This window comes from Neodiprion virginianus, chromosome 1, assembly GCF_021901495.1.
Source record: "Neodiprion virginianus isolate iyNeoVirg1 chromosome 1, iyNeoVirg1.1, whole genome shotgun sequence".
Taxonomy (NCBI): Eukaryota; Metazoa; Arthropoda; class Insecta; order Hymenoptera; family Diprionidae; genus Neodiprion; species Neodiprion virginianus.
In genome coordinates this window covers 7,754,231-7,768,179 of record NC_060877.1, presented here as the reverse complement: position 1 = coordinate 7,768,179, position 13,949 = coordinate 7,754,231, and the positions used below count along the sequence as shown (strand labels likewise).

General features: G+C 48.5%; 2 protein-coding genes across 2 annotated transcripts in view; one reads left to right on the top strand and one right to left on the bottom strand.

Annotated features, from left to right (window-relative positions):
- The window catches only part of LOC124310477 (uncharacterized), a 151,784-nt gene that overhangs the window by 33,148 nt on the left and 104,687 nt on the right, over positions 1-13,949 (top strand). The gene's annotated exons all lie outside the window — the stretch shown is intronic.
- The window catches only part of LOC124310475 (transcriptional activator cubitus interruptus-like), a 58,283-nt gene that overhangs the window by 31,628 nt on the left and 12,706 nt on the right, over positions 1-13,949 (bottom strand). The window lies entirely within an intron of this gene.

The window sequence follows — 13,949 nt, the reverse complement described above, 5'->3', positions numbered from 1 at the left end:
GGTATGATGCAAGTTCCAAGATTTACTGCATAATTAGCCGGAGAGGTGAAGACTGGTCACGGTTTATCGCATTATTATAAAGAGTTACGACTCTTTAATTAGAATGTATTGAACTGAGTGTGGAATGGAAAAGAAATATTGATATGTAATGATATAATTTTAGCATTGTTCGAGTTGATACTATACATACCCATAGTATATTTTAAAAATTCAAGCGGAAACTTTGTGTTTTCTCTTTTTTTTATCTCTGTGCAGAGAATTCTGTCGTTCGGAAGGCTTTCAACTTTTTGCCCCTATAGTATACATGTATATATAAGAGAGTGGTCTGTCTAGAATTGCCGGATTTCTAGCTTTTAGTAAGACGCTAAAAGGGTTTGATTATTGTAACACAACTCGGTATACCGTATACCACGATCCTGCAATAAGATTACACGTAGAATATTTATGGCCTCTAAAATGGGGGATGGAAGGGAGGAAGGAAAGGGATGTTGCGTTATTTTGGGTTTCTTTTTTCGGACAACAGGTAGAGGTACGCGTCTCTACACCTAGAGTCAAGGTATTTGGGTGCATAGAGGGTAAAAGCAAAGGCAAAGCAAGGGCGCGGCAAAGGCGAAGGAAGAGGAGGAGAAGGAGAAGGAGAATTGAAAATATTCTGGAGAGCGTTCCTGCGTGGTCCTTGGGCATCGCTGGGGTTCCGTAGAGTGTTTTGCTGCAGGTATACGATGAGAGAAGCGCACGCATAACGCAACCACTGCACCGGGGGATCCGTCCGAGGCCCCTGAGCATTCGTTCGAGGGCGAACGGATCTCCATAACAATAATAGAGATATTTTTCACCGGTCCGCCTCGTGAATTAAAAACGGAGAAGAAGAAGATAAAGAAGCAGAAGAAGTCGTGGATGAGGATGAGAAAGAGAAGCGATGTGGGAAGAAAGGGGAAATCCTCCGACAACCCGCCCTCCGTTCCGTTGGTCACGTACCATACACCCATACCCATTGCACACCCATAAAGACACTGCACACAAACGCAAATGCACCCGGGTCGTTTCGTTCCTCAATGCCCCCCTTGGAATTGCCCTGCTCTCGAAAAGTAAGGCTTTACGTTGTGTCCGCAGTTCTGGAGCCCGGCGGAGTTTAAAAGGGACGAATGAACCAGGAAAACTGTGAATGGGTCCCAGAGCCGTGCGCCGCTGTATACCTAAGCAGAGGTCTGACCCAGACGAAGGTCGATCCGCATGGGAAAAAGTTTCGAGACTCACCTCCTCCTCTTCCTTCTGATACGCGTCACCGATTTCCTCTGCCCGTGTGTTTTTTTCACTGGTCAATTCGCACGTCAAATGCCCCCAGATTCCGATAACTGGGGCGAGGTTGGAGTCGTTGTTATTCGCAGCCTGATGTAACCATCATCGCACTACTTGTTTCGACGCAGGAGCTCCGCTTGCTCGTGAGATAAAGATGAGAGAGAAAAAGAGAGAGAGAGATAGAGCGGCCCTACAGAGAAGACCGAGTCGGATGGCTCGCTCACGACTCACGTCCGGGCAATCAGGTATGATTGCCCCGGCAATCCACGCTTTAACACTAACCACTTTATCAAAGGGTCTCTTCGAACTCGTACATGTATCGTAGCTTTACGTCGAATCGTAGCATTAACCGAACGAAACCGCGCATTTGATTACACCTTGGACTCCCATCGAAGAAGGTGGTGGTAGTGGTGGTTGGGTTATTCCGTGGTATAACGCGCTAGGATATCCCGGTGACTATCGCACCTCCTCCAGCAGTACTCAGCTCGGCCGGTCTCGACTCCTCCTCGTGGGAACAGCGCGTGCCCGTATCCTCGTAACTTTCCCTCTCCCCCCTCGGTCGCCCCGTTGGGCCGCATGTCTTCGCGCCCGAGAATCTCCCGGGTCGTAGGGCCCGTTTCCGCGGCCGAAATACGTATCGCCGATGGGACGCTCGAACGTTGCGAGACCTACGTTCGCAGTGTTGGCTCGAGGCGCGTCGGAACACAACTGAGCCGGTGGGACCACCCAGTCGGGTACGGGGCCCTGCAGCCCCAACGACGAACAGCGGATATACACACCACGAACCGTCCTCCGGCTATACGCTGCGAGGACGGCTCCTCGGGACGAACCGGGACGGATCGGGACTCCCACTACTCACTCGGTCCACCGATACTCCAGGTACCACTCACTCCGAGGAGTCGGGGATACGCGCTCCGGCTGCACGCAGGTGCCCAACGACGATGCCTCCGCCGCAGCCTCGCTCCCTCTCGTCTCTCTCGATATGTCTTACTCTCCGACGACGAGATACTACCCATCGGGGTACCGACGATTGGCGCGCTCAAGATAGAGACGTCACCGATCCGGAGACTCCCGCTCCACACGACGTACGTTCTGCACCAGCTCCGATACTCGCAGGTCAAGATACGACCATCGTCCAGCTAACGATGATTGACCAATGCAAGCCGGTGAAGCTTGGTGATTCAAAATTTGACAAATACCATGGACTGTACAATGCACTACTCTATCCAAAAGCATTTTACTGCTTATAACTGTTGCTGCTAGTTTCAATGTGAATATACGTGGATGCGCTTCAACCTGATAGCACCCTGTGCTTGACCAACAAGCTGCTGAGGGGTAATCGGATCGAGGAAATTACATTGTCCGTGTTCTGCGTTCCTCTTTTTTATTTTACCGAAGAAGATGAGGATTGAGGTACAGGAGGATCACGAGGAGAAGGGAGATGGTGAATATGTTGTTCTGGCTACGGCTGAGGCGGGTGTAGGGGAAAAGGTGCGGGGTAATTGAGTTATTAGGTTGGTATACTGCAATTGTGGGGGGAGGAGGAGGACCACCTTGGAGGAGGTAGATTCTCGGCTGCTGGTTGCCTCACTCTTTCTCGCCTCATCCTCCTTGTGATATTTCGCCTGATATGCTCGGGACTGGCGGTGATGCCGACGACCCCCTCAGGACCCCGATATATGTATCCAGGTTTTGCGGGGCGCCCGCGTTAACCTGGGAACGTCTCAATCGATGGCCAACCATGGGCATCGAGGTGGGGAAGAAGACGAGACGCCACGGAGACGGAGGAGAACCCGCGGACCGAGGACCACCTGTCTTTCACTGTTACGCACGTGGGGCAGTGCTGCGGCACATGCCGCAGACAAACGGCAAAAACTAATAAACCACAAACAAGCTCGGAAAACTGGTTAACTCCGCTCCCCTACATCGGCACTCTTATGCACTCATCGACTCTGCACGCGTAACCGAGTCTCTTGAACGTTATACACACCTGTTTGATGACCACGGTTACGCGCGTCTTGTACGGACCTGTTCAATGTCCCCCTAGCCAGGTGCTAATCACGCTCGCACAAACTGATCCATTACTCAATTGCCCGATTATGTATCGATCCCCCGTGGTTCGATAACGAGCTGAACGAACGGTGTGCATTGCCGATTCGCAACTTGTACGAATATTCGGTGTAACTGCGCGTGAAATGCCTTCGTGCGGTTGTAATGTAAAAGCTTGTGTGACGGTGAGAGAAGAGGAGGAAATAAGAGGATGAGGACGGGTTCTGGGAATTCGAGAGAGGGCTGGTGCTTCGGGCAATATCGGCTTTTGCTCGGGAGAGAATTAAGTCGTTATATCGGCAGATGGTCAGTTTTCAACGTCTCACAGACTACTACGCGTACGGGATTGAGAGGAACGGAACAAACCGATGGAACGAAACAAAACGGAACGGAAGAAAGATCTATCCGGAACACGAAAAGCCGTAAGCGCTTTTTAACCCCAAGATGAGCCCGCGGAAGTCCATTGTCTTTATTTTGTGTTCGTCGAACCGATCCGAGGGCAAGACGGTGCCCTGTTCTCGGCATGTGGTGGTGCATGGGGCATATTTTCGAGCTTCTTCTTCTTCTTCTTCTTCTTCTTCTTCTTCTTCTTCTTCTTCTTCTTGTTCTTATAACCATACCGTACATCGCTGTTTGTTTGTCCGCTTGTTTGTTTGCGTGGACGCGTTCACAGCCGAGGGAACTACGTGTTGGTTGTATATTTATAAAGGTTTATTATACGCGCGACGGAGCGCCCACACACAAACACACAACCAAGTCCGGCAACGCCACCTCGATGCAGGATAGCTCGAAAGGTGTGTATGCAGGGGCCTCGGAGGTGGTGTGGCTGTGGCGTGCATAAGGCCCGCGAGTTGGCCCATAAGGCCCGGTAAGTTACACCTCTGCTTGGCTTATCCGTCGAGATCGCTCGGGCGGAGCACTCGGGGCTGAATAACTTTACTACCGGTTTCTTACCCCCGTCGCGTCGCTCCGGGCCCCATGAGACGCTAGGACCGAACCTATAAGCCTTGCCCAGGCATTACCGACCGGGGTTCAAAGCGACACGACACACGACGATTCTCCGAGATCAATAAATAATTCGATTCAGCCGCAATAACGCCTTAGTCTATATCCGATTTCAACTAATTTTCTTGTACAGTATGTAATCCATGTTCGTAACCGCTCAGCGGTCTTCTTCGGATTTTCGAGTCACCGCCGATGGGGCCGAGGTAGAGGTATGCTTGTACCCCAGTTTCGTTATATATAACACGGTTTTCGACCGAGAACAATGGGGACCAGGGTCCGGCTGCGGGGGCGCTCGAATTCGGGGGTACAGCGCGCAGGAGTATAACGCTGCATGTGTGCATTGATGCGTTCGCGGGTCTATGCATGGCTGTGCGTGTGTGTGTGTGTGGAGATGCGAGGAAGCGAATGCGCGGACGATGGGTGAGGGGGGGAGTTAAAAAACGGAAAAACGAGGGACAAAAAGAGCGGGACAAGTCCGAGCTCCGGGCCTCGGGACACCGAAGCCTAGGGACTCACTCGGACGCACGCGCTGACGCGACAACCTCATTTGTGCGCGACGGCTCGGTCCCAAGAAGGACCGAGAGGGTCCGAGGGGCCCGACCGACCGAGAGCGAGTCCGATGGCCCGCGAGAGAGAAGGAGACGGGAGATGGACGGGCCAATCAAGCGCCCAGGGTCCACCGCTGACGTGATTACAACGGTTGCGCGTGACCGGAGTTCCTTAGCCCCCACGCCGCCACCGCCAATCGGGCCCCGGGGCGGAGGGCGAACAAAACGAACCCGGGAGCCGAACCCCGAGGTTCCCCGGCAGGACTTTAGTCCTGGGATTTATTTCTAATACGTTACGGAGGTCGTTCGAGGTCGGCGTTTGTCGACGGAATGAATCTCGCCCGCTAATTCCACATCCGTGCGGGCACACCGCCGACCTCGAATCGGTGCTTTGGGCCCCCTCGCGATGCGCCTGGGACCTTCGGGCTCTGGACCTCGGTGCGTCCCTGGACAACGTCTGACGGCTTTACAGCGGTCCGTCGCTCGTTTCTCCAGCCCGACTGCCCGCCTGCCTGTTTTTGTGCTATCTCCTCTCCCCCCCGGACCTCTCGGGCCCCGGGTCCCGCGTCCGACTTGAGGCTCTCGGGGCCCCGTTTCGGCCTCTTCGCTCTGTTACTCGGATGCCTATATACCCACCGCCCCGCTGATACACGTAGGCGTAAGATCTTTACCTCGAGCCGCTACGCGTACAACCCGGCTATATGGGTGGAGAGGAGATGGTCCCCGCTGCGGGCGTCTTATATACACGCGAACGAACGAACCGGACGAACAAACGAACTAGTGAACAAAGCCTCAATCCTGCAGCTCCGCAGCTTCAGCGTCGATCCGAGTCGTCCTCCGTCACTCCGTTCGGATCTACCTTATGCGTTTTATACACATTGGCCAATGGGTACGAGATGAAGATGGCGGCCGAGGGTGGGGGCAGGGGGTCGACATTCGGCGGAAGAGAATGAGGGGCGGGGGAGGGGGACGCTGGTTACAACTCGCGAGGGACCAACGGAGACACGACGACATGTTTATTATTTCGACGTCGAAGCCCTCTTCCGAGATTTAGTGGGGCCGAGGAAACGATTGGCAGAAAGAATACCTATATATGTATACCGATACGTGTCTTTGCTGCCTGCTATATTATTCCTTGTTTTTACGGTACACAACGTATTTGGAAAAATAGTAGGTACGTTTATACGGGTTTTCTTATACTGCACCTTGCTTTTTTGCTTATGTACCTTGGGTGTCTTTTTTTCTCTTCCACTCTTCCTTTCTTTTACAACTTGCTATCAAGTGAGGAAGATTGTTATGTCAGACAGCCACGCCATCCGCTCTTTATATATATGTATATATATATATATATATATATATATATATATATATATATATCGAGATGCAGGAGGATATAAGAAAGAAAAAAGAAAGAAAGAATGAAAGAGAGGAAAAAACATTCAAGAAGGGAAAGCCGTTGAATCGAGTTATTTCCAGTTCGAGTTTGTGTATTGGATTGTGATCCCCATATCGTTGCGTCGTGGGGTCGTTAGCATATAACAGAAATTAAATGAGGAAACGAGAAATTGAATTGAATTAAGGGAAAAAATTATACAATAAGACACATATATTAATCATAATGCGTGTAAAGAAAAAATATACGGAGAGGTAAAATAGGTCGGGAAAGGATAACAAGAGCGGGTAGTTTATACACGATAGGCCAGGTGGAGCGCATGAATTAAATAACTAATAATTGTACAGGGTTTGATGGATGCTAGACCCGGGGAGCAATAAGCAATCTACCGCCGAGACGCGGGGTGTCGACTCTCGGACCCTAATTTTCTCGTTATCAGGTAGCCCGAAGGACCGAGGAGTGAAAAAGGTGAAAAAGGAAGGAAAAGGTAAAGAAAAAGGTTTAGGAAACGGGAGAGAAAGAGGAAAGGAATGAAAGGATTTCGTGACGCGAAGAGGTGGCTGGGCCCGCACACCTGTACACATTTTGGTTACACAAGGTATACCAATTAGTGGTTTTTTCGGGAGAAGTTTGTTCGCTCTCGACTTGGTATTATAACATCAAGGGAGAAGATTTTTCCTAGAAAGTCCTGCGCGCACTTGGAAGGAGATGAATTGTGATTTTAATTTGTACCTGCACCTTGGCTTCACGCGCATACACATCCGTATAATGCATCATGTGTGCACTGGGTATGTACATCATGTCCATTATCCCCATTGTCGTCGGTCAAGTCGACGAAGTGGCGAAGCTCCCACCTTGCACTGTTTATTTCATGGAATTATCGTCACCTCAGGAACTAACCAGTCAGTTCCGTTAAAGAAAAAACGTGTTGTTTGGTCAAGGAGTTAGATATCATTCTATTTCCAAAGTCAAACTTGGGTCGAGCTGGGAGATGATGGAATGAAGAAGAAATGTTAGTATACGGTGTATAAAAACGTCGTCGAGAGAAATCCCTGCTGCTGCATCCAAGCGCGCGTTCATCAGTAGGTACGATGTTTTATATCGGTTTTCAATTGTGTACGAAACTCGCACTTCCCTTTTGTATACATGTGTATACATACGTACATTTACACGTATATTTTGACGTCATGACACTCTTAACATAATAAACTACTACCGTTAAGCGGCTAGGCACAGGGTGTTTCTCTGTCACCAATGCCATAACTCATTGTCAGCTCTTCCTTCTTCTCCTCCCTTTTCACGTTTCGTTTCGGAAGACAAACTTTGTCGATAATTCTAACGGTTGTATTACGCGTTGGACGGTGCAGTACTGTCGGAACTTGAAATTCCCTTTCAGGATTGAATAAACTCGTGTCTATCGATGGCCGGCTAGCAAATAAAATAAGAGAACAGCGCGTCTTTCATCAAGACTGCAGCGTGAAGTAAATTTGATATTTTGTATACGAATGGAGCTGGATAGGGAGGGACGCATTCTATTCTTTAATGGAGTGTAAACCACAAGATTTCCAATTACTTTCGGTGACGTCCAGAGCCTTCGAACGAATTTAGATGCCATTAAAATACATGTTGTCACTTCAGAAGTGAATTCATGTAACCGAGTGTGACCTCAGAGTACTTCTTGTCAAGAGTTGACCACGACTTGAGGAATGCTTGATCCAAAGATCGGCCACGCTGATTGTAAAATAAAACGAAACGTAAGATTCGTAAGAAGTCTAATTCTTGAATAAAGTAACGATATAGCCGGTACCAAAGTCTGTAATGAATTGAGATATCGCCGGGGCCATAAATTTGGAGAAAAGAATTCTTAATATCTCGAGTTACGTTTACGCCGGTGATGTTCAAAGAGTTGATTGAATAAAATTTCGCGGCTTAAAGGAGATAGATGATAGTCGGCTTCCAATATATCAGGCTAACAATCGGCTCAACTTTATTCGTTATTCGATAGCGAGATCGGGTTTGGATCGAGCCGCACAGTGCGCGATGCGTGATATGATAATATAATAAGGGAGATGCGGCCCTGAGCTAGGATTCCGTGGCTCTCTGGGGCTTGGCTTGGCGTCGAGAAACGATCTATGGCTCTATCGCGTCTCGAGTTACAGATCCCAATCGTCCTCCACCTCTTCCTTCTCCTCATCGTCTTGGTCGTCGTCGTCGTCGTCGACGTCGGAGAGTTCCAAGTTTTCAATTCAACCTGCTGCAGGTGCCCGGGGCCTGATCATTTCGTCCAGGAACCGAACTCCGCGCTCCGCTTACCAATGCCCGTTCACCCCATAACCACAGCCGTGCATGCATGCTTGAAATTCGTTTTCGAAAACAAGCTTCGGCTCCCCGACGAAATTACATTATTAAAAGGCCGCGGCGCGTCCTCTGCCTCCTTCTCCTTTAATCTGGGCGCGAGGACCCCCGCCAGGATCTCGTCTCCGCCGTCGTAATTGCAGGGCCCAGCATTCAAATTCCTTTAATGTCTCTGTTAGCGACCACCACCCCGATCGAGCGACTGGGACCGACCGGTTCGCAGCTCCGACTCTCCTCCCACCTTATGGTATATCAATGTTCAAAAGAACCGAGTTGGGAACCCAGGGTAATCCGAATTGGAAATTTATTCTAGGCAGCGGGTGACATTGGGGTTTTTAACTCGGTATTATCTTACAGTTTTCAAGCATTTCGTGACGGTCTCTGCTAGGCAACGAACACCCAGATACGCGTGCGCTAAATCGTGTCATTTCGGTTTGTAAGATTAAACTAATTCGCAACGGGTTGTTCGTCTGTTGATAAATTGTCACTAACTCATTATCAGTTGGGGCCAGACATTGACTATCAAAAATTGCAGGCATATCAAGGTAATATGTTGCATTGGAGCATTCTATGTAACCAAAAAGCGACGGGTCTGAATTTAAATTCAACATAACATCGAAGTGCTTGCGCGTATCGATAGCATAATACGTACCGGAGAAAAAACAGACAAAGTAGATGACAGACTTGGCGCATACGCACTCGGGGTGTTGAATCAGTTTCTGAATATCGTCACTGTTTTTAACCCAGATTAGGCTTTTCATTTCACCTTCTCGAGCTTTCACCGACATTAAGAAATTGAAATCTGCAACCATTACTTAAATTCGGATTAATCAACTGGAAATCCATAAATGCAGAAGCTCTGACACAGCTCGTCTGGCCGACCCAGTAAGTAACCGCAGCGTTTTTCTGAACTGAATTTCACTATCCCAATACAGAAGTGAATGGGAGTTTACAGCATACCTGTTATAAGTATTTGCCCGGTTGACTTTTGACGGGTCATATAATTTAACAGCGATAGAAAACCAATCGGTCCACAATGGGCGCAGTGGTGTGGCAACTGGTAAGAGGGTTGAGAGATGGAAGCAGGTCGGAAAGGGGAACCGAGGCGATAACAATGGGCACGTAATAACCAACGGCAAACAAACAATATTAATACACTCGTGTGTATAATGGATATATTGGTATGTGTACAACGACACATGTGTATTGTACGTATCCATATGTAGACGCGTTACATACGCGGAGCGGGGCGGCGGTTCTGCGGTTCTTACAAAGGCACCTCAGCTGCAGGTTCTTTCTCTAACCCCCGGCGCGGTTTACCCGTTGCAGACGCGTCTCGCGTCGTTCCGTTCCTGTTTAGTACATATATATAATACATACAGTCTTTTATATATATATATATATATATATATATATATATATATACATATATATACATATATATGTTAGACTACGTCTCCGCTACCGTCGACACATTATTCGGACAGGTATAGAGCAGTCGGTTGGTCTGTGTAGCCCGTTAAACGTCCAGGTAAACAGCGTAACAAGTTGGCACAAGGTTTGTTGCCCCAACCGAATTGGTCGTAGCACCAATATTAACGCCACACCCACCCACCCTAGAAACGCGGCGTATTCAAGTTGCAGGTAGATCGGTTGGCTGCTGCTTGATAAAGTTATTATTTTATCCCGCAATAGGCGTTCCCGTTTCCTAAAGCTATCGTGGATAAAGACAATCCGATAGTGACTTTGCTGTACCCAATGGGTAGGAAGTTAGCCAACGGATCGTAAAACGTACCTACATCGTTTATAATTATTGCGCGAAAAACTTTTCTTGAAATTTTAATAATTTCAACTAACATTTTTTTTTTTTTTACTTTTTTCTTTAAGAAAGAAATAGCAATTTAATGCACTGAACTATTTATACAGAGCCGTCAGGATGGCCATTACTTCGAAAATATTGTAAATTGTTGGCGTGATGAAATGAGTATAGGCTAATATGAACAAAAAAAGAAAGAAAATGAGTAAAACAATTTCAAGTATAGGTATGTGTAAATATGTATGAATAAAAACTACGCGGCTATGATATCTCGAGAGAGCGAGAGTAAAAGATAGAAGGAGTTTCAGTTAAAACAAGATAAAGGTATCAGTGGGATAAAAATGAAGCTGAAAAAAGAAGGTCATAAAATACTAACTGGTTGTGTAATCGTGAAATTATGCAGCGTAACTTGAAACTTGGGATGAAAAATTGAGGTGTATAAAAAGAAACGGATTTTGATGTATAGACCCAAGGCTCTTATATTCCAGGGGCTCAAGTGTTGCGATTGACCTTTGATAAGGAGCAGGAAATTTTTGTTTTTTTTTATTTTTCGTTCTCCTTTTTCAAATCTCTTGGGGTCTCAAAGCCACGTGGAATTCTAATTTATTCAAGTTTATCGTTTCGATTTCCCGCTGCATTGTCTGTCAAATTTCCTCTACGTAATTTCATTTTTTTTTACTTCTATTTGAAGGATGCGGTTATAGAAAAAAAACGTCGTAAAAAATTATTCTATCGCAACAGCGCGTCTTAACCGTACGAATCACCTCCAGACGATGGTGAAAACTGTGTTCTAATAAAATAATCTTTACCTCTAGTGCACCGTATTAAAACGTCCGCGTGAGCAAAACAGCAGACCGTGTGTAACGAGTTTATCGACTGAAATTTTCGGGACCTTCGAATATGTCGGATATTTTTCGTGTTGAAATCTTTGCTCAATAAAATGGTGATCCTATTTCCTCGGCGGTTTAGAGGTTCCAAGTGGGGGTGAGAAAAAAATCATTTTTCTTAATACATTGAAACGATCGACGAGAGTTGAGAAGCCTGTAACGACGCCGGTAAACTCAATTAACTCAGATCTTGGGTGCGAATAAATTGACGTACCTCTGAATCTGCGCTCCTGCAGAATAATCTGATCGCTGTCCGACGTGTGCGGTTCGCTGACGGTTCCCCGGTACGTACGTACGAGCGTGCAGCGAGGTGGGCGAGTATGTATATGAGCGTCGATTGAGCCACGGGTAGTCAATCGTCGCCCGTGTAGAACGGACGGAGCGGCGCGCGCGTGACCCCGAGGACCTCTTTGACCCTATGGAATAAGGAAGACGCGGGACGAGATGAGCGGTGGAGGAGGCCTACCGTGCAACGGGGTCCCAGGGTAGCCCCGGTCTTCCGCGAAAGGAGCGGAGGCCCGGAGATTGGATGATGGAGGCGCACAGCCTGCAGGAGCAGCAGCGCTCGGCAAAAAGGCGTATATCTGGAGCCGCGCGAACGAGCGCAGCGCGGCGCAGCGGAGAGACGAGCGAAGAGAAACGCGGGACAAAACAAAGAGGGACTCGCCCGGAATCTCAGTCGGCTCGCGGCTCCCAGCCAGGAGAAAAGAGACCTTGACTGTGTCGAGAGAGGCTCGCATCGCGGCCGCCAACCGCTAAAAACCTAATTAGATGTCATAATTATACCCAGTGACGCTCAAGCCTCGGCGAATACCTGTATACCTGTGCTCGATCCACGCTCGCAATTATCTTCGGCTGATCAGCCCACTCTCGAGATGAATTATTGAACACCCGTAATCCCCGGAATGGGACAGGGCAATGAAATACCTCGAACTAACCGCAAACCCAACGGCGACACCTTTGCTCACCAAAACCAATTATACGGGGCGGTGCGAAATCCGATGATATTATCTTTTTTCTTTATCCTCAATCACGGATTTTGTAGGAACGGATCGGATCCTAGACCATTTCGTTCTAGACGCGCGCGGGGGAAGAGAGCGAACCGCTCTACCGATTTTAAGCGTGTTTCAAACGCTCCCGCGCGTGTTTGCCGCTCGTGACGTCACCGGGGCACCGACCAATAAGGAACGACGGTGCAGCGAAACGACCGTCGTAATTGCCGTGGCCAATCGGACGGTCAGACATCCGTTTTACCAACGTCCCGGGATAAATAAGAGTGAAATTTTTCTTTCCTCCCCTCAGCGTAGGTACCTACCATTCATTCTCCGATGAATAATAGCGTCAACGTCGACCACGCGATACTCGCATCATCGCATCGTGCATGTGTATAAGGTATAAAAGAGGGGGAGGAGCCTCTCCACCTTTCATTCCTAATTATATTCCTTGTTCGGCCGATGTCGCGACGTCTCTCCGCAACAACGCAAGCGACTCGTTTTTCCTTTGTCCAATCCATCGCGGGGGCGCTGCGCTGTCCTATTATACCTGTACCCGTGTATATCCTGTATCTTCTCCTCTCGCGGTTCGGCGGTTCTCTTCTCTCAATCCTTGCGACGCTGAGGCACCGAGCGTCGTCAGGGTGGCCGATCCGGCCCTGCAACAGCCTCCCGTCGTGGACCGGTTCAAAAATACCTCGGATGCCCGCGCCGGGGAGGCGGCCGCGAAGGGGAGGGGACAAAGATGGCGTACTACGAAATCGCCGCGCGTCTATGTGGGTTAAACGGAGACGGGACGCGTCTTTATTATACGGATGGACCGATGGACTGCGGAGGAACGCCTCTGACGGCGATCTTCACTCGCGGCTCCTTCTTCTTCTTCTTCTTCTTCTTCTTCTTCTTCTTCTTCTTCTTTGCCTTTTCTCTTGTACCTACGCACGTATCCCTACGCGTACAACATATAGGTTTAATACGTATGTATCCGTACGTCTATGTACACCTACATGTGTACCATACACACGATTTACCCGCATTATTATGGGGGCCTGTATGCAAGTCTACCTGCTCGCTTGCACCTCCATCCACCTATAAGCAACGTTTCCACCGGGTCGTCCTTCCTTCTTCTTCTTGTTCTTCTTCTTGTTTTCCACCGTCGTCGATCCTTCGCCTCGTTCCTTCGGTCAAATTATGCCAGCCGTTATATGTTTTATGCAACGGAGTGGGCGGACTGCTTGGTACACGACGTTGACTCTTCGGTTTCTCTTGTATGCACCCGCGTGCCCCACGTCAACGCGATCTGCCGCGTTAAACGCGCCCCCTTGCATCCCCCCTCAACCCAACCCAACCCAAGCCAAGGCTCTATACCAATTAGATGACCTAGGGAACGACGGTTAATTTCTTACGCCTTGAATTGAGTCATGTTTCCTTATTTTTTTTTTTTCATTTGTTGGCGGTTTTTCTTTCAACACAATTTAACGTCATTGATAGAATTGTTTCAAATTCATTTTACTAGCGATCGGCCATAAGCTGGATATTTTATTTTTAGAAATTATGTTATATCTATCCGCATGTGGATCATCTAATCCCAAGAAGATTATTTTATCG